This window comes from Schistocerca gregaria, chromosome 3 (assembly GCF_023897955.1).
Source record: "Schistocerca gregaria isolate iqSchGreg1 chromosome 3, iqSchGreg1.2, whole genome shotgun sequence".
NCBI classification, from domain to species: Eukaryota; Metazoa; Arthropoda; class Insecta; order Orthoptera; family Acrididae; genus Schistocerca; species Schistocerca gregaria.
This window is the reverse complement of record NC_064922.1, coordinates 86926500-86951490: the sequence shown is the minus strand read 5'-3', so window position 1 is coordinate 86951490 and position 24991 is coordinate 86926500.

Below are 24991 nucleotides of genomic sequence, written 5' to 3'. Positions count from 1 at the left end.
GGGAACTCTATGGTACGAGTGATAGTCTGTCTCATACACAGCACAGGTGACCAAACTTTACGCTGGTGTCATCAGGTAGGCGGTATACGTTTTCGATATACCGCAAGACAGGTACATGGTAATAACTGTATGAGTTCTCTATCAGATGTTGTTAGCGAAATTTTAATAGTACGTAGTTTTTCTCTCTGAATGGTACAAAATATCAAGGACAGAGAGAATGTTTGAGTGAGAGACATGGTACACCCTGAGAGATACAAATCTGCTTCTGACTGCTGTACATGTATGCAGTTTCGAAACACACTGCAATGCAATATCAAAAGCAACTTTCTCCTCCAATTCCAATGTGATGTGGAGTCTTCCTAATCTTGTAATTAGAAACACCACCATAATTCCTCGTACTATCTTTTCTACTACCCCACGTTTCAGGAGAAGGCCTTGATTGGCGCTGTAGCTATAACGTGTTCCTATTTCCAAAAAGTGATTAAAAATTGGTTCTATCAGATTTATTCAGCTCACACTAATTCTCGACAGGATGTAGACGGTGGTATCTATGGCACTCTCTGACTTATGCACAGTTCCAACACTTAAATTAGAACTATCGCAATCAAAAGCTGTAGTAAGGGTGGGACAGAGACTGAGAAACAGTTACAATGTGCAGAGAGACAGCTTAAGGCCATGCTGAAATTTTGCTGGATTGGGTACTTAGCGAAAGAGGTGACACGTTTTGAGATATAGAAGTGCCCCCAATATATTCACCAGTGTTTTTAATCATTAAAAGACATGTCCATGGATCCAACGCAAAACTGTTGTTGAATGGAGTGACTTGATTCGAAATTGGAGACGAGATTTCTACGAGAAAGTGTAACACTACAGATCTGAAAAGCCAGTGTGTTGGTCACAGAATTTAATACATTTCTTATAACTTCAATAGAGAGTTGCATTTTTAAGTGCTTCCTAGCACACCATCATCCCCTCTCATCTATAATCCCATGGATACATTTCAGAACCTATGTTAAACTGTGCACAAAGCATCCAGATAGAATACATTGCAAACACATTTTTGTTAACGTGGGGAATATCGAGAAGTGGCATGATAGAGTTATAAACATTGACTCAATACAACTTTCTTTTGCCGAATCAGTTTATAAATTCGGTGACAAGGGTGATTTTACTACGAGCCTACACTGTTGGTGATGTGCACCTGCACTGTCGGTCCTTTAATACACACCGCAGCTATCAGCATCTGTATTCAATGTCAAGCCATGCGGAATTAGCCGAACGGTCTGAGGCCCTGCAGTCATGGACAGTGCGGCTGGTCTTGGCGGAGGTTCGAGTCCTCCTTCGGGCATGGGTATGTGTGTTTGTCCTCAGGATAACTCAGGTTAAGTAGTGTGTAAGCTTAGGGACTGATGACCTTAGCAGTTTCCCATAAGATTTCACACACACATCCAATGTCACGGTAGTTGTGTGAAAGACCACATCATTCAGAAGCAATACCATACGTCAATTTAAAAAGCGCGTATAGTTTTTGACACGCATATCGTTAGTGATACTTGTGTGTGTAGCCTTTGATGCATGGTAATCACTCTTCATAAGATGCACTGGGACCACTCACAAGATAAATAATTGCAGCATGTCCATCCATTGCGGATTGTCAGTGAATGTTGCTTGGTGTCACCAGCTTTCAGTTATTAGCGAAGTAATATACTTCATAGGGATTGTATGATATATTCGCCATGATCAGCAGATCTTCAAAGTATGTTTGGAGGTGTAAAGTTACTGTGGCAGTGGTCTACCATGCTCTGTTTGGTTGGAAGGGAGGTATGGATTTAACGTGGAAAAATGACTACATTGATAGCTATGAAAGATTTTGCATGGAAAGTTATGTCCAGTCATAAAGAGAACATAGATATTGACACTCCAACGTTAGATTAATCCCAGACCCACAGCGTTCAAGAGGAGGTATTTCCAAAACCTCGCTCACTGTTGAATGTCACCAGAATTGGGATGCATTTGTTATATTTAATTGTAATGACGTCGATAAATATGTGGCTGCACTCTTACGACGATTCTCGTTGCCACAAGAGTGTGGTGGAGGTAGCCAGTCACTGGAACGAATTGACAACTCCAGCTTGAAGGTGTCATAAGTGGCAGCTACAAAGGAAAGTTCTGCCCAGCCAGCTAGTTGGTTCTTAACTGCAGCAGCTAGGACAAGTCTCATGGTTCGCTCTGGGAGTGAAGAGTGAACTAATACTTAGTATGCATTGGGCTATCTCTACAACCAAATGTGTTGCATGTATTCCGTGTGGAAAATTGAGGGATTCAATATCGATCAAGGCTAAGTAAGGCTGATAGCATCTGACTCCCTATCACTCCAGTCATCGCCAGATGCCCTCCATACCAAGGTGGTGCACTCAGTCAGGCACGCTCTTCCATGGCTACGGCTGCTGTCACAGCTGCAGCCTCTGCAACCTCTTAGCACTGGTGCTGTTGGTGTCTGAGGGGATGGGTATGCTGCGTGTGTGCATCTGGTAGGTGAAAGTGCTGTACGTAGCGGTTTCAGCGATCTCAGGCATCTAGACATGACAACTACTAGGATTTTCAATACTCTGCAGTCCACTCTGTCTTATAGTGGCATTTGGTGTTGTTAATATCCTACAGAAGAATCTTGAAGATTAGGTGGGTAGATCATGTAACTAATGAGGAGGTATTGAATAAGATTGGGGAGAAGAGAAATTTGTGGCACAACTTGACTAGAAGAACGGATCGGCTGGTAGGACATGTCCTGAAGCATCAAGGGATCACAAATTTAATACTGGAGGGCAGCGTGGAGGGTAAAAATCGTAGAGGGAGACCAGGAGATGAATAAACTAAGCAGATTCAGAATGATGTAGGTTGCAGTAGGTACTGGGAGATGAAGGAGCTTGCACAGGATAGATTAGGATGGAAAGCTGCATCAAACCAGTCTCACGACTGCAGACCACAACAACAACAACAACAATATCCTAGCATGCTGTACTCTATTTCCTCCTGCTTCTTCACCCTGGCATATCTGAGAGAACAAACTTAGGAATTTTGTAGTGCTTTATATTCGTCGGGAATTCTAAACCATATTATTATACACTCCTGGAAATTGAAATAAGAACACCGTGAATTCATTGTCCCAGGAAGCGGAAACTTTATTGACACATTCCTGGCCATCACATGATCACACTGACAGAACCACAGGCACATAGACACAGGCAACAGAGCATGCACAATGTCGGCACTAGTACAGTGTATATCCACCTTTCGCAGCAATGCAGGCTGCTATTCTCCCATGGAGACGATCGTAGAGATGCTGGATGTAGTCCTGTGGAACGGCTTGCCATGCCATTTCCACCTGGCGCCTCAGTTGGACCAGCGTTCGTGCTGGACGTGCAGACCGCGTGAGACGACGCTTCATCCAGTCCCAAACATGCTCAATGGGGGACAGATCCGGAGATCTTGCTGGCCAGGGTAGTTGACTTACACCTTCTAGAGCACGTTGGGTGGCACGGGATACATGCGGAAGTGCATTGTCCTGTTGGAACAGCAAGTTCCCTTGCCGGTCTAGGAATGGTAGAACGATGGGTTCGATGACGGTTTGGATGTACCGTGCACTATTCAGTGTCCCCTCGACGATCACCAGAGGTGTACGGCCAGTGTAGGAGATCGCTCCCCACACCATGATGCCGGGTGTTGGCCCTGTGTGCCTCGGTCGTATGCAGTCCTGATTGTGGCGCTCACCTGCACGGCGCCAAACACGCATACGACCATCATTGGCACCAAGGCAGAAGCGACTCTCATCGCTGAAGACGACACGTCTCCATTCGTCCCTCCATTAACGCCTGTCGCGACACCACTGGAGGCGGGCTGCACGATGTTGGGGCGTGAGCGGAAGACGGCCTAACGGTGTGCGGAACCGTAGCCCAGCTTCATGGAGACGGTTGCGAATGGTCCTCGCCGATACCCCAGGACCAACAGTGTCCCTAATTTGCTGGGAAGTGGCGGTGCGGTCCCGTACGGCACTGCGTAGGATCCTACGGTCTTGGCGTGCATCCGTGAGTCGCTGCGGTCCGGTCCCAGGTCGACGGGCACGTGCACCTTCCGCCGACCACTGGCGACAACATCGATGTACTGTGGAGACCTCACGCCCCACGTGTTGAGCAATTCGGCGGTAAGTCCACCCGGCCTCCCGCATGCCCACTATACGCCCTCGCTCGAAGTCCGTCAACTGCACATACGGTTCACGTCCACGCTGTCGCGGCATGCTACCAGTGTTAAAGACTGCGATGGAGCTCCGTATGCCACGGCAAACTGGCTGACACTGACGGCGGCGGTGCACAAATGCTGCGCAGCTAGCGCCATTCGACGGCCAACACCGCGGTTCCTGGTGTGTCCGCTGTGCCGTGCGTGTAATCATTGCTTGTACAGCCCTCTCGCAGTGTCCGGAGCAAGTATGGTGGGTCTGACACACCGGTGTCAATGTGTTCTTTTTTCCATTTCCAGAAGTGTATAAAGTAACTGCGAAATTTCAACTTTCATTTTATACAGCACCACTTCCAATTGAGACGACAGTTTGGTCAATTTATTTGGTTACAATATTAGTACTCTAAGCACACACCTCAGTCCAACTCCTCTACTGATTGTTTAAGGCCTGCCGATGTGGCCGAGCGATTCTAGGGGCTTCAGTCTGCACCGCGCGACCGCTACGGTCTCAGGTTCGAATCCTGGATTTGGCATGGATGTGTATGATGTCCTTAGGTTAGTTAGCTTTAAGTAGTTCTAAGTTCTAGGGCGCTGATAACGGCAGATGTTAAGTCCCATAGTGCTCAAACCCGTTTGAAGCATTTGATTGTTTAAGGATATAGCATGCAATAGAGATGAAATTTGAAGCTCTTGGCTACCTTTGATGTAATTGACTCCCCACCAAATCATGTAACTGTGTCATCCACCAACAGGAGGTAGGGCAAAAGAAGAGTTTGGAAACTGTGCACATGCAGGATCGGGAATGCTTCCAAGATGACCACTAGTTTGTGTAGGACAACAGGGGGGTTAGTGTTGCACATGAAAGACTCTCGCTGGTTAGTAAGTAGCCCCTTAAGAGATAGATAGATAGATAGATAGATAGATAGAGAGAGAGAGACAGAGAGAGAGAGAGGGAGGGAGAGGGAGAGAGAAAGAGAAGGCATATGTTTCAACAGGAATTTTTCACATATCAGTATGAAAGAGCTTCTACCCCCTGAAGCTTTGTTCGAGGTCAACAGACCAATGGAGGCTGACATCCTGCCCATGGTCAGTTTTATTTCGTATCGTGATATTACTGAGATTGATTTGACTTTCGTGCATGAGCTTTTTCCTATCCAACACAGAGTGAGTCTTTCACACCAGTTTTTCTGGTAGGGGTGTGGGTTACGGGTCGAGGAGTGTGGAGAGGTACGTCCTCTCGTGGTGGCACAGTGCACTAAGTCAGTCGATCCAGGCACGTCATGCTGAGCATATGAAAATTTTTGCAACAAGACACCTCCAATCTGCAACAATGTAATTATGTAGTTAGGTCATGTAGTTCCTGTATGTGAGCTTTTCCCACCAAATAAAGAGATTCAACCCCTGAAAAATGGAATTTTATAAATAAACTGTATATTCTGTGCTATCTAATTGACACAGATTTGGATTTCATGTCGTGCCAATTTCCAGGTGCTGGAGAGGATGGAAGCCTGGGTCATTTACCACAACAGAGGGATTAATTAACTGATCGACTTAATTAATTATCCAATTAATTTCGTATCAAGAGTGAATCAGTGAGGGTATTTCCCAGAGGGGAGGGGGGTTGGTGGAAGGATAGGTGGAGGGGACGGTTTCTCAGTAGAATGGATTGGCCGAAGGGGGTCATGAATCAACCATCAGGGGACACAACACACTCGGCAGAATAATAGGTGAATGCAAGCTGCACTAACAAATGTGTTGACATCCCTGTTACTGCACTACTCACTGGGGCTGAGCCAGAACCAGTCTTCATCTGGAAACACGACAGCAGTCCACCTTGCTTCTTCCCCCCCCCCCCCCCCCCCCTACCCTATGAGCTCTCGCTTGACACCACTAAAGTCGCAAATGGTAGTGATTTGGAAGCAGTGTAATGCAACCTGGTTCACAGCTGTCCTTGAAGTAACCGATATATAACATTTTTTCTATAGTATTACTTTTATTGTGTTAACCGGTTTATGGCTTATTAGGCCATTTCAGACATTCAGTTATTATCTCACGGCCAGGGGACATTGGCTGGTGAGTACTTTTCAATGTCAATAAACTTCACCAACAGCCGTTTACTGTGATATATTGTATTTTATTCATTTTGCCGTCTTCAGGTAACATACACTTTTATCCAAATAAACGAACTTATCGTATAGCGCCATTAACACTGGATGTCGTTGATATGTTAAGCTGATTTATTTGGATACAAGCGTATGGGACATGACGATGGCAAAATGAATTGCCGAAAATGATTGCTTTCTGAATAAAACAAAATATCTTACAGTACAGGGCTGCTGGTGAAGTTAATAGACTTTGAAGAATTTACTGACAAGTGTCGACAAAGACAACATGTCTAAATCATCTAAAAGTTGTACATATGTCTATCACATTACAGTTACACTCATGTGGGTTTAATGTTTTTGATGGTGAAGTTCGTCATAGCGTAATATTCATAATTTGTTTTTGCGAATGAACAAGAATTAATGTATGATTAGTAATGTGAGTGTGCCTCTAACCCCAAACTGCAAGGAAAAGTTTTACCAACATGTAATTAACCTATCGAACGTGGTTCCGTCGCGAAATGAGAAAAAGAGCCTGAGAAAGGCTTTAAATATGCTCCTTCCTAGCCTCCATTAGAAAAACAACTGGGTGTTATTGAAATTAGATACTGAATATGCTCTTACAAAAGACATCATTGCAAAATATTTAGTTGCGAACGCACTAAAGAAAGAAACCAGATTTGAGAGTAACATCTCACAGGCTATTGAATTTCACACCCTCAAGACCTTAAAAGAGAAATGAACGAGATATCGTTGCCAAAAAAAATGTGATAAAGGAAACAGTATTGCACTATTTAACAAATGTGATTATGTGGATAAAGTTAATTATTTCCTGAACACGACATGTTTCAAATGCCTCAAATGGCTCTCAGCACTATGCGACTTAACGTCTGAGGTCACCAGTCGCCTAAAACTTAGAACTAAACCTAACTAACCTACGGACATCACACACAGCCGTGCCCGAGGCAGAATTCGAACCTGCGACCGTACCGGTCGCTGGGTTCCAGACTGCAGCGCCTAGAACCGCATGGCCACTCCGGCCGGCACATGTTTCCAAGTCCTTCCTAAAGACTACTATATTATTCAAAGATGATGTAAGTTTTCCTGTTTACTGTCTCTGAATGTCTTTACTCTTCAACTTTTTACATTTCACATTGCATTAGCACCATACTGTCTAATTAGTTATTTACTGTATGTTTGTACTTCGAATTCCTTTGCGATGTCGTTTACAAACATTGTAACTTCTTTGGCTACAATAGTCAGTGAATGTCTGGAGATAGGTGGACTTGCATGCCGAAAACCAGTTAACACAATAAAAGGAATGCTGTAGAACAAAAGCAACTAGCGCTTTAAATTTATTATAATGTTGTTATACCAAAACCCGACGGAAGATTTAGTTACCTCGATTTGTAGGAGTTGGTTGTGTCAGCGTGGTGCTACCTGTTGCTGAAATTGCTGTTGCGGATGCAATATGACGCGCTACACCCATACGCCGAACACGAACGTCCGTCTCGGTAGTTCCACGTGGCCGTCCGAAGCCCGGTCTCCCTGCAACCGCGCATTTTCGTGTCCTCCACTGCCAGAAATCTTTTACAGTGGGCAGCGCGGGACTAGCCGAGCGGTCTCAGGCGCTGCATTCACGGACTGTGCGGCTGGTCCCGGCGGAGATTCGAGTCCTCCCTCTGGCACGTGTGAGTGTTTGTCCTTAGGACACTTTAGGTCCGCAGCTCGTGGTGGTGCGGTAGCGTTCTCACTTCCCGCGCCCGGGGTCCCGGGTTCGATTCCCGGTGGGGTCAGTGATTTTCTCTGCCTCGTGATCACTGGGTGTTGTGTGATGGCTTTAGGTTAGTTAGGTTTAAGTAGTTCTAAGTGCTCGGGGACTGATGACCATAGATGTTAAGTCCCATAGTGCTCAGAGCCAGTTGATACTTTAGGTTAAGTAGTGTGTAAGCTTAGGGACTGATGACCTTAGCAGTTAACTCCCATAAGATTTCTCACACATTTTAAAATTTTGTTTGCATTGGCTACATTGCTGCGAAACCTATACGTAGTTCTGCAGACAGATCATCCAGCTTCTCGTAGCTCCATTACGCGACTTTGTTTACTGAGGTGTCGATAATGGCGTCTTTGTCGCCTAAAAGGCATTCTTGACTAACTTTAACTCAGCACGTCCAGTCTCAAAGGTAACTAACGCTCACGACCGCTACACCGTGTATTTAAGGCTAACATGATTTGCATTCTTACAGTGACGCTTCTAGCGTGACCTGCGTAAATCTGGAATATTGATCATCTTTTAGCTGTACAAACACGCCTAACAATTTTCATTTATGTGGCGAAACTCCCTCTTTTTGTTGAGATACTTTTTCCGTCGGTGTAGGAATGCAGCGGATTTACCGTAGATGACGGTAAGTGTGGTGTCACCGCCAGACAGGTCTAGTATAGAGAGACTGCCTAGCACTCGCCCCAGATGTACAGCCGACTTTGCTAGCGATGGTTCACTGCCTACGATTTCATTTGAAGAGACAATAGTTTAGCATAGCCTTCAGCTACGTCATTTGCTACGACCTAGCAAGGCGCCATATTCAGTTACTTCAACAATTTCAGCTACGTCATTTGCTACGACCTGCAAGGCGCCATATTCAGTTACTTCAACAATGTATTCTGAACAGATAATATAGTGAATCATGTACCGTCAAGAGTGACGTTCATAATTAATGGATTAAAGTTAAGTATCAAACTAATTACGTCCGCTTTCTGAATTTTAATTCCTTGTCATGTTCCAGACCTCACGCCAGTATAGTTCTTCCCTCCTGCCAGCCTGCGTGAGCTAAAACGCGTGCATTTCGGCCTCATCTAGGAACACGGTGTTCGCTCTTCTGCCAACACTACAGGAAGCATCTGGAACATTTTATACCTCTGAAGATGAGCTGGGTCTTTCCTCGGCACGGACGGCTGCATATCCGGTTTACCTGTACAGCGGGTCGTAAATATTGGTGGAGAACCGACGCAAAGCCCGTCACTCGAGGAGAGAGGGAGCCGATACAAATGGGCGGGAAGCGTCACGCCGGTTATCCGAGATCAACAGTTCAGCGCCGGAGGCTGGCAGAGGGAGGATGCACGGCCGGGTGCTCGCTACCTGCTCGCCCCGCTTCCGGTGTGCCGAGCGCCGCGTCGAAATAGCTCCAGAGCGTCGCCACCGGAGAGCCCTCCCTTCCGCGCCGCGGACCTCCGCTGGAACGTCCCGTTAGCGGTGTACGTCTGTACACTGTACCTGCGCTCCTATTCTGTCTACAAAACGTGGGACGAATTTTCGTTTCGAAATCGTATCACCAATTGTGGTTCGTGTGACCAAACCAGTAAGCGAGTAAGATTTTAACTATCTGGTTTCCACCTAGTCGCTGTAGGAGACAAGGTTTCACAGAGGAAGACTGCACTGTAGTTCCTTCTCTAGATTGTAGATGGTAGATATCGAAATAGACGACAGAGGGATAGAGAAACAATTAGAATCGCTCAAAAGAGGAAAGGCCGCTGGACCTGGTGGGATACCAGTTCGATTTTACACAGAGTAAGCGAAGGAACTTGCCCATCCTTCTTGCTGCGGTGTACCGTAGGCCTCCAGAAGAGCGTCGCGTTCTACAGGTTTGGAAAAGGGCACAGGTCATCCCCGTTTTCAAGAAGGGACGTCGAACAGATGTGCAGAACTATAGACCTGTATCTCTAACGTCGATCAGTTGTAGAATTTTGGAACACGTATTATGTTCGAGTATAATGACTTTTCTGGAAACTAGAAATCTAACCTGTAGCAATCAGCATGGGTTTCGAAAAAGATGATCGTGAGAAACCCAGCTCGCGCTATTCATCCAAGAGACTCAGAGGGCTATAGACACTGGTCCCCAGGTAGATGCCGTGTTTCTTGAGTTCCACAAGGCGTTCGATACAGTTCCCCACAGTCGTTTAATGAACAAAGTAAGAGAATATGGACTATCAGACCAATTGTGTGATTGGATTGAAGAGTTCCTAGATAACAGAACACACATTCCGAAGTAAGAGTGATTTCAAGTCTGCCGCAGGGGACCGTTGTTATTCAAAATATATACAAATGAACTTGTGGATAACATCGGAAGTTCACTGAGGCTTTTTGCGGATGATGCTGTGGTATATCGAGAGGTTTTAACAATGCAAAATTGCATTGAAATGCAGGAGGATCTGCAGCGAATTGACGCATGGTGCAGGGAATGGCAATTAAATCTCAACGTAGACAAGTGTAATGTGCTGCGAATACATAGAAAGAAAACCCCATATCATTTAGCTACAATATAGCAGGTCAGCAACTGGGAACAGTTAATTCAATAAAGTACGCATTAGGAGTGATTTAAAATGGAATGATCATATAAAGTCGGTAAAGCAGATACCAGACTGGAAGAATCCTAAGGAAACACAATCTGAAAACAAAGGAAGTAGGTTACACTACGCTTGTTCGCCCACTGCTTGAATACTGCCCAGCAGTGTGGGATCCGTACCAGATAGGGTTGATAGAAGAGAGAGAGAAGATACAACGGAGAGCAGCGCGCTTCGTTACAGGATCATTTAGTAATCGCGAAAGTGGTACGAGATGATAGATAAACTCCAGTGGAAGACTCTGCAGGAGAGACGCTCAGTAGCTCGGTACGGACTTTTGTTGAAGTTTCGAGAACATACCTTCACCGCGGAATCAAGCAGTATATTGCTCACTCCTACGTATATCTCGCGAAGAGAGCATGAGGATAAAATCAGAGAGATTAGAGCCCACACAGAGGCATACCGACAATCCTTCTTTCCACGAACAATACGAGACTGAAATAGTAGGAAGAAGCGATAGAGGTACTCAAGGTGCCCTCCGCCACACAACGTCAGATGGCTTGCACAGTATAGATGTAGATGTAGATGTAGAATTGGCATGGTAATTACTGACACTATAGCTAGAATCTCCTCTACACTTACATTTATTTTAGACGTTTTATGTGATGCCACTGTGCATATTTAGTGCCTAAACTTTCTTGCCTGTTTTGTCCTAGCCTTAACCCACATCGACAAGGTGGTACGCTGAATGAGAGTGGAGATGCATGAGCGCTAGATAGCAGGAGGATGCAAGAAACATATTCAGTAGTGGGAAAGATACCTAGCAAATATTTATTGTACACAAGATACACATTGTTACAAAAAGAGACACACCACATCACAAAAGAACTGCACGTATGATAGACGTGCACGGGAGAACTGAAAATGCACCGGTAAAAACTACATCTCTTCTATACTGATGACAATGAGTGCTTCAAAACTAGCTGCAGTAATGTATTTTTTAAATATTTTATACGACACTCCTGTTTTGGTTTATTGCCATTAGGCTAGCAAGTGTCCTGCGAAAAAATCATTGGTAAGTTTATCTATATGTAAATCGTGTCTGTTTTATATTTACATTTGTATTATTGGTACTTACGTCCAGTTGGATGTGACGACCATATTCAATCTATAGCAATTTTTTGTGCTATGTCTTTACCAAGTATAATACTCTTTATAGTTCCGAAACGTAAAAATACGAACATTTTAAAGAACTCGCTAGAAACAGTGATAGTGATCCGTGAAGCTTCTATTTATACCGGAAAACTCCACTCTACAAAGCTGAGAAAACTGAAACTGCGTTGGAAATATTTCCCAAAATACCGAAAGGAATTACTGTGAACATTCTCGAAGTAGTGGAAATTTATGTTTATACAAAGAAATATCTACATGAAATTCTTAATGAAGACACAGTTTTCAAACTTAAATACTGCCTAGAAAGCTTTAGCCACATTTCGAGATATGAAAAGGAATAGTCATATGGTAAACAAAACTTACTTAGACCATAGATAAAATTTAATAGCAGATAAGCACAACGAAATGTGGCATCGTATGCTGTATATTCTTTGCAAAAGTATAGCATCGTACAAAAGAAGTGTCAAAACTTAATTGTCAAAATATGTGATAAAAGTGTTTTTACGCTTCATAACTAGAAAAAGCATTATACATACGAAGACACTACAAAAAGGTTATTATAGTTGTAATATGGTCGTCAAATGCAACTACAAGTAAGCACTGCTGAACTGAACAGTGCTATTTTCGGAGATCACTTGATAATGACAGTTAAGCCGATATGGGCCTGACGGGTAAATTTTTTTTAAGTATATTACTTTGAAGCAGATAGTTTTTGAGCGTGCATTTTCGCTATGTATTATAATGTTGTATATTATGCTGTGGACCCAACAGAACGTAAAATATCTTTAGTTTTAGTTGTGAGACATGAATACATTAGTGATTAACACAATCGTATGTCGAGATACAGTGATTTCTGCCTCTGTTACACTTTATGGTCCTGGCGTTTTCATGTCAATGAGCCTGCAACGGCACGTTGTATTTTGATTTTACTCGTTAGTGTAGTACACACAGAGCCCATTTATCATTAATTTTAAAAATGTAAACATAAGAAACTCGGGTTTAGGGAGGCTTGTCTTGTGAGTTGCACAGTACCACGATCCCTAAAGCCAGTGGCACTACTTTGGAAGCTTCTGTACGTCTACGGGAACCATCCACAGTCGACTGGGGTAGCCTACACATCAGTGTGCCAAGTAATCAAAAATATGTGAAATGTAAGAGCATTTTATTTCAAGAATATTTTAGCATCAGAGTGAAAAATAACTTGAGTATACTATCTTTCACTGTGCCTCATTTTTGTACACGGCAAATAACACTTTATTCAAATAATTAAATGGCGTATAATTTGCGAAGTCGACGTGTATGCAAGGAGTCGCCTAACGTGAACGGAAATCGTTATCTGTGACGACTATATGCGTGAAAGGTATGTAAATTTGATTGTTTCATTTCGTTCTATCAACCTGTTTCTTATGTATTGTAATCAAACCTTATGCATATTGCTTTCAAACAATAAAACCGTTCCCTATTTTGATAATAACAGATCATTTTTTCACAATAAGCCTCCCTTTTATTTTTCGGAATAAATATTTTTTTAGATACTTCAGCGATACACCTTTTTTGTTACTTCTCATTTAAAGTTTTTACGAATTGTAGGAAAACACCAGAAAGTTATAATATTAAAGGAATGAAAACAGTACTGTTTCCCAATTTTTCCGAAATCTGACATTTTTTATTCTTACTTTTTGGCTTACATGACACATATAACTTCAAAAAGTAAGCTTTCGAAAACTTATCGATGCTTTAAAAGTAACAATACGCAGTAGATTATTTCTTATAACAATTGTTGTCACTGAGATGCAATCCACACCATGGCACGCCACACCACGTCTCTCCAAGAACTTTGCCAGGTGAAGATTAACATACTTTAGCAAAACTCAGTTGGTTAAAGATTAGATGGACTATGATCGACATAAAATGCAAAGTGAGCAAAGTGGATAAGCCTTCTGTCCGACTCAAGCCAGTTCATAAGAGCTCACTGTTCCCCTGTATACTGGATGCTGCAGACCTCGCCTAATTGTGGAAACTGACTAGGCAATGCTCGCGCAACACCCTACTCAAATATTTAACCGCTGGAAACGTATCGTCCAAATGTCCCTTCGCTTCACGGTCCTTAAGGACGCTAACATGAAAGAAATTAGCGCACAAGTGATTTAGTTGCCACAAGCTTAAGAGGGATACGAATTCTTCGAGCTTCGATTCGAGAATAACAGGATATAAGCAATGATTAAAGGAGGAAAGATAAAATAGTATAATTTCAATACTTGGTATTTCGTGGTAACGTAATATTCCGAAGCAACTCAATTAGAGAGGGGTAATTTGTTGTAAAACAAGCATAGTTTTCCAACCTCCCCCACACCCAGCGAACTGTTCGAGTTTCTAACGCTCCCACCTCTTGGAGCCACAGCTCCATCCTCACATTTCACCTCTCAATCGACTGAAGATACGGTAGCTGAAGAATGCCCTCAAGTGAAGAGAAGTGGGAAGGCGGACGTTACTACCCAGACGCAGATGTAGTGGCAAGTTGCGCCAGCTGTGTGGAGGGTCACCTGAGTCGCTGAAGTAACAAAACATCGAGACATTATTGACCTGCCAAAGCTCTCGGCGATCGTTAGTTGTTGCTAAATTAACGTTTTGCTATGGGGGAAAGATTATTGACTGAAATATCATGGGACTTCAACGATCGCATCCGCCTGTACACCCGAGAGCCCTGGAAATAACGTTTTGATTTTGTTTAGGCAGTGAAGCTCCCGAGAAACTGGTACAGGCATGCGTATAGAAGACATATATGGAAATGCAGAATACAACGCCGCTGTCGGCAACGCCTATGTAAGACGTCTCTTGGGCAGTTGTTAGATCGGTTACTGCTGCTACAACGGCAGGTTATCATGATTTAAGTGAGTTTGAACGTGGTGCTATAGCCGGCGTACGAGCGATGGGACACAGAATCTCCGAGGTAACTATGAAGTGGGGATTTTCCCGTAAGACCATTTCACGAGTGTACCGTGAGTATCAGATATCCGGTAAAAGATCGAATCTCCGGCACCGTTGCGGCCGAAAAAAAAAGAGACCACGACGACTGAAGAGAATCGTTCTACAAGACAGAACTGCAACCCTCCCGCAAATTGCTGCACATTTCAATGCTGGGCCTTCGGCAAGTATCGGCGTGCGAGCAACCAATGAAACATCATCGATATGGGATTTCGGAGTCGAAGTCGTGTACACTCGATGGCTGCACGACAGAAAATATTATGGCTCACCTGGGACCGTCAATATCAGTATTGGACTGTTAATGCCAGGAAACATGTTGCCTGGTCGGAAGAGTTTCGTTTATATTGTATCGAGCAAATGGATGTATACAGATATTGAGACAACCTTATGAATTCATGGACTTTTCATTCAGCAGGGGACTGTTCAAGCTGTTGGAGGCTCTGTAATGGTGTGGGGTGTGTGCTGTTGGAGTGCTATGGGACCCCTGATAAGTCTTGATACGACTGTGATAGGTGACACGTACGTAAGCATCCTGTCTGATCAGCTGCACCCGCTCATGTTCACTGTGCTTTCTGACGGACTTGTTCAATTCCAGCACGACAATGCGGTACCCCACACATCCAGATTTGTAACAGATTGGCTCCAGGAACACCATTCTGAGTTCAAACACTTCCACTGAGCGTCCAACCCCCCAGACATGGACATTATTGAGCATATCTGGGATGCTTTGCAACGTGGTCTTCAGAAGAGCACTCCCTCGTACGCTTACGGATTTATGGACAGCCCTGCAGGGTTCATGGTGTCGATTCCCTGCAGCAGTTCTTCACGCGTTAGACGAGTCCATGCCACCCACCTCGTTGTGCGGCACTTCTGCGTGCTCATGAGGGCCCTATACGATTTTAAACAGGTGTCCAAATGGTTCAAATGGCTCTGAGCACTATGGGACTTAACTGCTGAGGTCATCAGTCCCCTAGTACTTAGAACTACATAAACCTAACTAACCTAAGGACATCACACACATCTATGCCCGAGGCAGGATTCGAACCTGCGACCTTAGTGGTCGCGCGAATCCAGACTGTAGCGCCTAGAACCGCTCGGCCACTCCGGCAGGCTTAGACAGGTGTACCAATTTATTTGGCTCTTCAGTGTATATACTCCGCAACCAACACTACGTATATAGAGGAGTAACTTCGAACAAATGTTATCGTTTTTCTGTCACATAGTGTTTGCATGTTGTGCCGGTATTTGACAATTACTGATACAAACCGATGGGACCAATTAATGGTAATGAAACAAGTAAGTAATTCTAACAAATGTAACTTTAGAAACTAATGGGTTCTCCCCAAGGAATGAAACACCAGACTGTACTTAAGTAAAAACTCATTAGCACATGTTGAGGTGTCGGCGATTCATATGAAGCCAGGCTTCAGCACATCTCTTCATCGATGCCAGTACACATTCAAAAACGTCAGTTGTGTTGCGAATGGAGTGACTCTCAACCACAGTGCATTCCCGGTGTTCATAGCCACTACCAACGGTGCTGGAATACATCGGAGCTTTCAAATACCCCCATAAAAATAATGGCATACAGCTTAAGTCAGGCGACCTAGGAGGACATGGTTTTCGAGAGCCGCGATCTGTACAGTGTCTATTGGAAATTCATGCTACCTATTCCCCAAGAGGCACAAGACAGTGAGATGGTGCAACATCATGCATATACCACATAACCAACCTGACACCATAAGGTACCGCCAGGACTTGCACGCTTGTACACGATGTAGGTATAACTGTCCCTCACATGTTATCAGGATGAAAAGCTTTCTGCAGCACCAGTTCTTCTGATATCTGTACCCGGCATACGTCCACTTGCGTAGTACACGCTTCTCCATTCGTGATGTCTACATCAACAAATTGGAAACATCGGTCTAGCAACACACTGTTGTGGAAGACACCAACATCGATATGAACGTACGTATCGATCTACACTCATTTGTTTCATTCATAGAAATTGTGTGAGTCGAGCACAGTAATACAACACTAATGAAATAAGGAAGTGGAGCTTTGGAACTCATCTGCTCTCAGAGCAGAGTTTTTTCCGGGGGCAGAGCTTTCGCTTTTGCATACCACACGTCGGGTGAGGCAAGTGTTACAACGTAGGTTGATTTTGATACTCTAAGCACAATGAAGAGTCAAAGAAACTGATACATAGCCTGATGTCATATAGGGTCCCTGCGAACACGCAGAAGCGCCATAACACGACGTGGTATAGACTCGACTAGTGTCTCAAGTTGTGCTGGAGCGAAATGACACCATGAATCCTGCAGTGTTCTCCATAAATCGGTAAAATTACAAGGGGGTGCCGATCTCTTTTGAACAGCACGTTGCAACGCATCTCAGATACGCTCAGTAATGTGCATGTCTGAAGAAGTGTTTCAATTTAGAAGAGTGTTTCTGGAGTAACTCTATAGCAATTCTGGACGTGTGGGGTGCTGCATTGTCCTGCTGGAATTGCCCAACTCGGTCGGAATACACAACGGAGATAAATGGATGCAGTCGATCAGACAGGATGCTTACGTACGTGTCACCGGTCAGAGTCGCATCTAGACGTATCAGCGGTCCTTCATCACTCCAGCTGCATTCGCATCACACCATTACAAAACCTCCATCATCTTGTACAGTCCCTTGTGGACATGAAGGTTCCATTGATTCATGTTGTTTTATCCATAATTGTACACGTCCATCCGCTCGATACAATTTGAATCGAGACTCGTCCGACCAGGCAACATGATTCCAGTCATAACAACCAAATTTCGGTGTAAACGGGCCCAGGCGAGACATAAAGCTTTGTGTCGTGCAGTCATCAAGAGTACACGAGTGGAGCTTCGGCTCTGAAGGCTCATATCAGTGACATTTTGTTGAATGGTTCTTACGCTGACGCTGGTTGATTTCCCAGCACTGAAATCAGCAGCAGTTTGCGGAAGGGCTGCTCTTTAGTCACCGTTGTCCCGTTCTTGCAGGATCGTATCCCGGCCGCAACGATATCGGAGATTTGATGTTTTATCGGATTCCTGATATTCACAGGACTTTCGTGAAATTATCGTACTTGAAAATCCTCACTCCATCGCTACCTCGGAGATGCTGTGTCCCATCGCTCGTGTGCCGACTGTAACACCACGTTAAAACTCAGTTAAATTTTGATAACCTGTCATTGCAGCAGCAGTAAGCGATCTAATAACCGCGACAGACAGTTGTTGTTATATATAAGGGTTGCCGACCGCAGCGTCGTATTCTGCCTGTTTAGATGTCTCTGTATTTCTATTCGCATGCCTATAGCAGTTTCTTTGGCGCTTCAATTTATGAGGGGCGACCAACAATTTGCTTTTGAGGGCATTGCTGTAACGTGTACGCAAATGTAGCGTGGCTCCAGTGTTGGAATGACAATTAGTGTGGCATACGTGTCGCTCTGACATGCGTGCGTTAAATACAAGAACGTGAACTATGGCGACGTTATCACCAAATGCGTCCAAACACGTCCAACGTGATCTTATTCTTTTCCTGGCTGCCGAAAGACCGGTAGCCATCCATCAGAGAGTGAAGAATTCGTCTGGGGAAACGCTTCTGTCGAAAACCACGATTGTGTAACGGTGTGCCAAGCGTTGCTGCTGCTGCTTCTTGGTAACGCACGTACCGATATTGGAAATGCTGAAACGCGGAAGCTACCCGAGATCAAGTGGAAGACACTAGGGGAACCTGTCATACAGACCTGATCTGTACCTATGCGATTACCCTGCCTTTGGGCGCTTAGAAAGGCTCTTGAAGTTTGGACGATAGCTATCGCACGAGGACGTGCAACTGGCAGTTAAGGACTTCTTCACACAGCAGGGCATGATGTTTTACCAAACTGGTATCTTCAACCCGGTGCGTTGGTGGAATGTTTCAATGCGTACGTTCACTTTACCTGATTGGCATAACGATTCAGGACCTTCGAACGGAGAGGTTTCTGATCGCTGCATTTACTGTGAGGAGCTCGCTAGAGGGACGGGGCTGCGGTACCTTGGCCGGAGTGCAGCCAGACGTGAGAGCATAGAGAAGGCTGGACAGAGTCAGCCGCCGTCACACCGTATCATGGGGTGTCTAGGGATGCAACAGTGGCATGACTATTGTAAGCGAGTGCTCGCCGACCCGAAGACGCAAACGGCGCCAGTATTGACGAGGATACCAGGGCAGGTGGCGTTCAATGACGGCCGGCAGATTGTCTGGACAATGGAGAAGTCGCCTGGAATGTGTCGGGCAGCTGACCGGCGCCACCAGCTGTTAGCTCGGATTCGCGTCCACCACCTGCAGTTTTGAACGCGGACATTTCCAGTCGGTAGAACTGTATGAAGCCAGGGGAGAGAAAATTTGCTCTAGAAAGTTCGACGAGAGAAACCAAACTTGTGTTTGCAGCTAGGCGGAGCTATTTTAAATTGATGGGACTGGGAGTACGAACAGAGGCTACGATTCACCCACTCCTACTTAGGGCAATAGAAACCAGAGGTGAACTGGAGAGCCAGCAGTTTCTAGGAAAAGAAAGATCTGTATGAGCCACCGAGCTGTGCAGGCTTCTGTCACAGCACTTGTGGTAAACAGAACTTACGTTGCAGGTGGTAGCTCGTGTAGAGAGCTTTCGCGTTCACTTAAGACGATTTTGATCCTCATGTGTTTGGGTGGGAGTTCTCGTCTTGCGTCAGTCATGAAGTTTTCAGGAGAGCTCTTTCTCTGTTATACAGTTATGATCTAGACGTTTCTGAATTTCGCATCTTTAGCTGCGATTTCACGTCTTACGTTGGCTGTTGGCAGTGAAACTATTTTGACAGAACATGCATTCTGGACAGTAGTAGTAGTAGTAGTACTAGCAGTAGAGCAAATAGGACGCCAGTGAATTTTGTTACTGCGGGTTGCGTACATCAGGGGTAGGTACACACTCAGTGGCAAACTTATTGTTCTCCTTTGATTGACAGGTTCTTAACGTATTGTTCTGTTAAGTGGCCTTCCATGTCATTGCACTTAACCTTTTCTCCCCCACCCAACCCCAACTCATTCAACTCCCCCCTCAGGAAACCACCCCCCTTCGTTGCTACAGGTACACTTTCAGGTCTGAGTTAACCTATTGTTCTGGTAAGTGCTTTTGCATCTCACCACCATTTCCTTTTGATTGACAGGCACTTAACCTATTGTCCCCCTCCCACACCCCATCATGTACACTTTAAGGTTTGATTTGGAATAGGCTCCTGTCTCATCAATTTGATTGACTGCATAATTAAATTGATCAATTAATTAACCTCTCTGGTGGGGAAGTGCCATGTCCTCCTGCCGCACCCTCTGGCAGGAAGTTCAAATTCCATCAGTACAATGCAACACACCAAGGCTACCTTCACTAACCTAAGAAAATCGTGGGTAAAAAGTCACTTGGGCTAACTCCACTAACCTAAGTCATGTAACAGCGACCTCTTTCTAGGAACTGGCTGGATAAGGACTCAGCCTCGGCTGGATAGGATGGACATAAGTCTTACTTATCCTCTTGTTCTGTTAAGTGGTATTTGATGCCACCCCTATTTCCTTAAACTATTGCACCACCTTTGATACCAAATTAAGTAATTACTTATGCCATCCCACAATTTTCTGGCACACTTATCGAATTTCACATACTTTTGAATGCCATTTCTGGAGCTTTCTTCTTTGTCACCCAACCCCTTATACTACTGTACTGCATTTTACATAATAATTATTAAAATTAACTTCATGTTCTGTACTAAATCTGCTGTTTTCCTCTATGTCACCCACTTACACATACCCTCCCCTTAACTATTGTACCACTAACAACACATGGATATAAAAAAAATTATGCAAATTAATTAAATCGATATTTTTCACATGTATGAGGTAGTTTTTTTTAATTCACAGCATCCTACAGGTCGGTGAAGTTGATGGAATACAGTTTAAACAAAAGATTGCCAGTAAAAAACACATCCTGCTTACTGTCACCAACACTGGATTCGGGGTGCACCAATGGTCCCTCTGAAGCTATGACACGAATGATCAAGTTCCACAAGCATGAAATGGTGACATCTCTTTCATACTTGACACCTGAGAAATTCCACTCGAAGTATGTGTTCACCTAGGTACCTTTGCTGGCGCGATGACACATAGCTGTGATGTGGGTCCAGTGCCGAGAGATGCTGCAGTGCTTCCCCGAGTAGAACAGGGTGCATTCTTCCCAGCAATCATCTCTGAATACACCCGTCAAACTGCAGCATCTGCCAGTGTGGGAGCACAGTCTGAAATGACATTAGTTTTTGCTGAAGTTAAGTGCTAGTTAGGAGGTGAAGTTTAAGATGAAAGATAACTATATATATATACACTCCTGGAAATGGAAAAAAGAACACATTGACACCGGTGTGTCAGACCCACCACACTTGCTCTGGACACTGCGAGAGGGCTGTACAAGCAATTATCACACGCATGGCACAGCGGACACACCAGGAACCGCGGTGTTGGCCGTCGAATGGCGCTAGATGCGCAGCATTTGTGCACCGCCGCCGTCAGTGTCAGCCAGTTTGCCGTGGCATACGGAGCTCCATCGCAGTCTTTAACACTGGAAGCATGCCGCGACAGCGTGGACGTGAACCGTATGCGCAGTTGACGGACTTTGAGCGAGGGCGTATGGTGGGCATGCGGGAGGCCGGGTGGACGTACCGCCGAATTGCTCAACACGTGAGGCGTAAGGTCTCCACAGTACATCGATGTTCTCTCCAGTGGTCGGCGGAAGGTGCACGTGCCCGTCGACCTGGGACCGGACCGCAGCGACGCACGGATGCACGCCAAGACCGTAGGATCCTACGCAGTGCCGTAGGGGACCGCACCGCCACTTCCCAGCAAATTAGGGACGCTGTTGCTCCTGGGGTATCGGCGAAGACCATTCGCAACCGTCTCCATGAAGCTGGGCTACGGTCCCGCACACCGTTAGGCCGTCTTCCGCTCACGTCCCAACATCGTGCAGCCCGCCTCCAGTGGCGTCGCGACAGGCGTGAATGGAGGGACGAATGGAGACGTGTCGTCTTCAGCGATGAGAGTCGCTTCTGCCTTGGTGCCAATGATGGTCGTATGCGTGTTTGGCGCCGTGCAGGTGAGCGCCACAATCAGGACTGCATACGACCGTGGCACACAGGGACAACACCCGGCATCATGGTGTGGGGAGCGATCTCCTACACTGGCCGTACACCTCTGGTGATCGTCGAGGGGACACTGAATAGTGCACGGTACATCCAAACCGTCATCGAACCCATCGTTCTACCATTCCTAGACCGGCAAGGGAACTTGCTGTTCCAACAGGACAATGCACGTCCGCATGTATCCCGTGCCACCCAACGTGCTCTAGAAGGTGTAAGTCAACTACCCTGGCCAGCAAGAGATCCGGATCTGTCCCCCATTGAGTATGTTTGGGACTGGATGAAGCGTCGTCTCCCGCGGTCTGCACGTCCAGCACGAACGCTGGTCCAACTGAGGCGCCAGGTGGAAATGGCATGGCAAGCCGTTCCACAGGACTACATCCAGCATCTCTACGATCGTCTCCATGGGAGAATAGCAGCCTGCATTGCTGCGAAAGGTGGATATACACTGTACTAGTGTCGACATTGTGCATCCTCTGTTGCCTGTATCTATGTGCCTGTGGTTCTGTCAGTGTGAGTGATGTATCTGACCCCAGGAATGTGTCAATAAAGTTTCCCCTTCCTGGGACAATGAATTCACGGTGTTCTTATTTCAATTTCCAGGAGTATATATATATATATATATATATATATATATATATATATATATATATATATATATATATATATATAATGACTGCATAGAATTATGACTAACATGCAGCATGAATTGGGTTATGAGAACAGGAGGCACATGACAGTGCCGGCTTCCAAAGATATATAGTAGACATATCTAAAATTATATCTCCTGTACTTGAAGGAAACCACAGACATAGCATTTGGTAAAAAGACTGTACACTGTCACAGTAGGAGCAGAGTTGAGAAAAAAGAACATAGAGGTTGTGAGGTAAAGCTTCATTTATTTCTCATCCAACTTAAAAGTAATTTTACGTTTTCATAAGCAGATACAGCAACACTTGTTTCATATATGTTCTTGAGTCGATGGAGAGAACGACACCCATAGAATTCCAGTTCTTGAATACCAGCAAACTTAAAGATGCGACGCATCCATGAGATCTTCTCCTTCCCCTTCATGTAGACAATGTTAACCATGTGATCGAATAATTTAAGAGCCATCACCATATCTTTATAGGGTATGCCAGGATCATCAGAGTGAATTCCATGGCAGAAATGCGTTAACCACTTCGGTCTTTTCTGTGTCTTAGCACACTTCACGCACTTGAAGGACCTCAATGATGCAATGTTTGCTGAGGTGTCTCTATTATTTCAGCTTCTTGGGTGTACGCTACAAACGCAACATATTTGAATATGAATTGTCTAGGCTCACCATTAGAGAATCCCTGAGTGTTCACAATGAAATTCACTCCTTGAGACGGCATTGTGAAATGTTGTAGGTATCGTAGAGCACCTATTCATTTATACAGCTCGTTCCACTCTACTGGTGAGCGGGCAGTAGTTGATCACACGGTCATGTAGAAGTAGAGCATATGCAGCAGTGTGTTCTGGGAAATTTGTCAAAGATTCAAATTCAATTCCCACATCTATAGGTCCAGACTTAATTTTCTTGTTCTGTTGCGAGCAGTGTATTTCAGTGGTCGGTGAAATCTCCTTGAACTTACGTGAACTGAGTAGACACCATCCTCCCTCTCCTTCAGCAATTTCATAGTAAGAAGTTCGGAACCTTGCATACATATCATAAGCTAGACTGTATACATTTTGATTCCACTGCATTTGTAAATTGTCATATGGATAGAATTCTGAATTGAGGTAGACTTTGGCATGAGTTAACATGCAGTTCTTGAACACGGTGGAATCATTAGCGATATTACCTCTTCTATCAGTCTAAAACGTAAGTATGATGAACCTAGGTGTCTCTAGCTGCGAAGAGGTTTTAATAGCCCACGTTTGCCTGTCGGTAACATTGGGTACTCGGAAAGCTCCCAGGAGCAAAGTATCAGTGATAGACGAGTACCAGAATTCGAGACTTTTAAAAGCTTCAAACCCTCTTCATCGGATACACTAATGTGAGGACTTTACCATATTATCTTGCTGATTCTGATCGTATTTTACTCTTGGGCTCCTTGAATGTATGTCGCAATCCGCGCCAGAATCAGCTCCTGTTTAACGTTCATAATAATCTGTCTCTTGTCTTCAAAGTAAACAATAAACATTTTTAGAGGTACGCATGCTGTAAGTCGCTTGTACTCCGCAAGTGTTCTATCCTCTGGATCGTCTATGAACCATCCCGCATTTTCTAAACTATACAAATATACTGAGTGAAGACGTCATTGTGCGGTTTCAAGCCAACTGATTTAAGAAACTCGTAGTTGCTGTTTGATAGCGAGGTGACATACGGTGGACTGCGTGGATTTGTTTTATACCGTATGCCCACCCCGCCTTAGATGTAATCGTGCAATGATCTGGTCCACAATACACAGCTCCAAATAATCCACTGAGCTGTCACTGGAAGGTATATTGCATTGGCAGGGGTCTCAACAATCTTATACCCCATTGGAACTGAGGGGAATAATCCGTAAATAGTATCAATCAGACAACTGAGACAGGAGTTCGTTACAATGTTACACGCGAGTCGGATTGTGCTGACGGGAAGTATGTCCACAGAGTGATCTGACTTGTAAAATTTACTTCAAAACTTGCCCTTTTGTGTCCCTATTGGACCTTTTTGGCTAAAGTGAATCGTTGCATTTACAGTCCATATTTCAGATTTAATTGTATTGCTGTTTGCATGTAGTTCAATACGTTTTCCAGACTGTTTTAAGACTTCGTTTAAATTGTCGGTATCGCATGCACCCGGTTCTGTTTCCACAAGTTATTTTTCACCATTAATATCGTGATCCAATTTGTTGTTAGTCTCAGTGATATTTGGGATCCTGTTGTACGTCTCCAGTCCAATTAATGCAATACTCCATTCACCAATGCTCAAATCAATTGGCT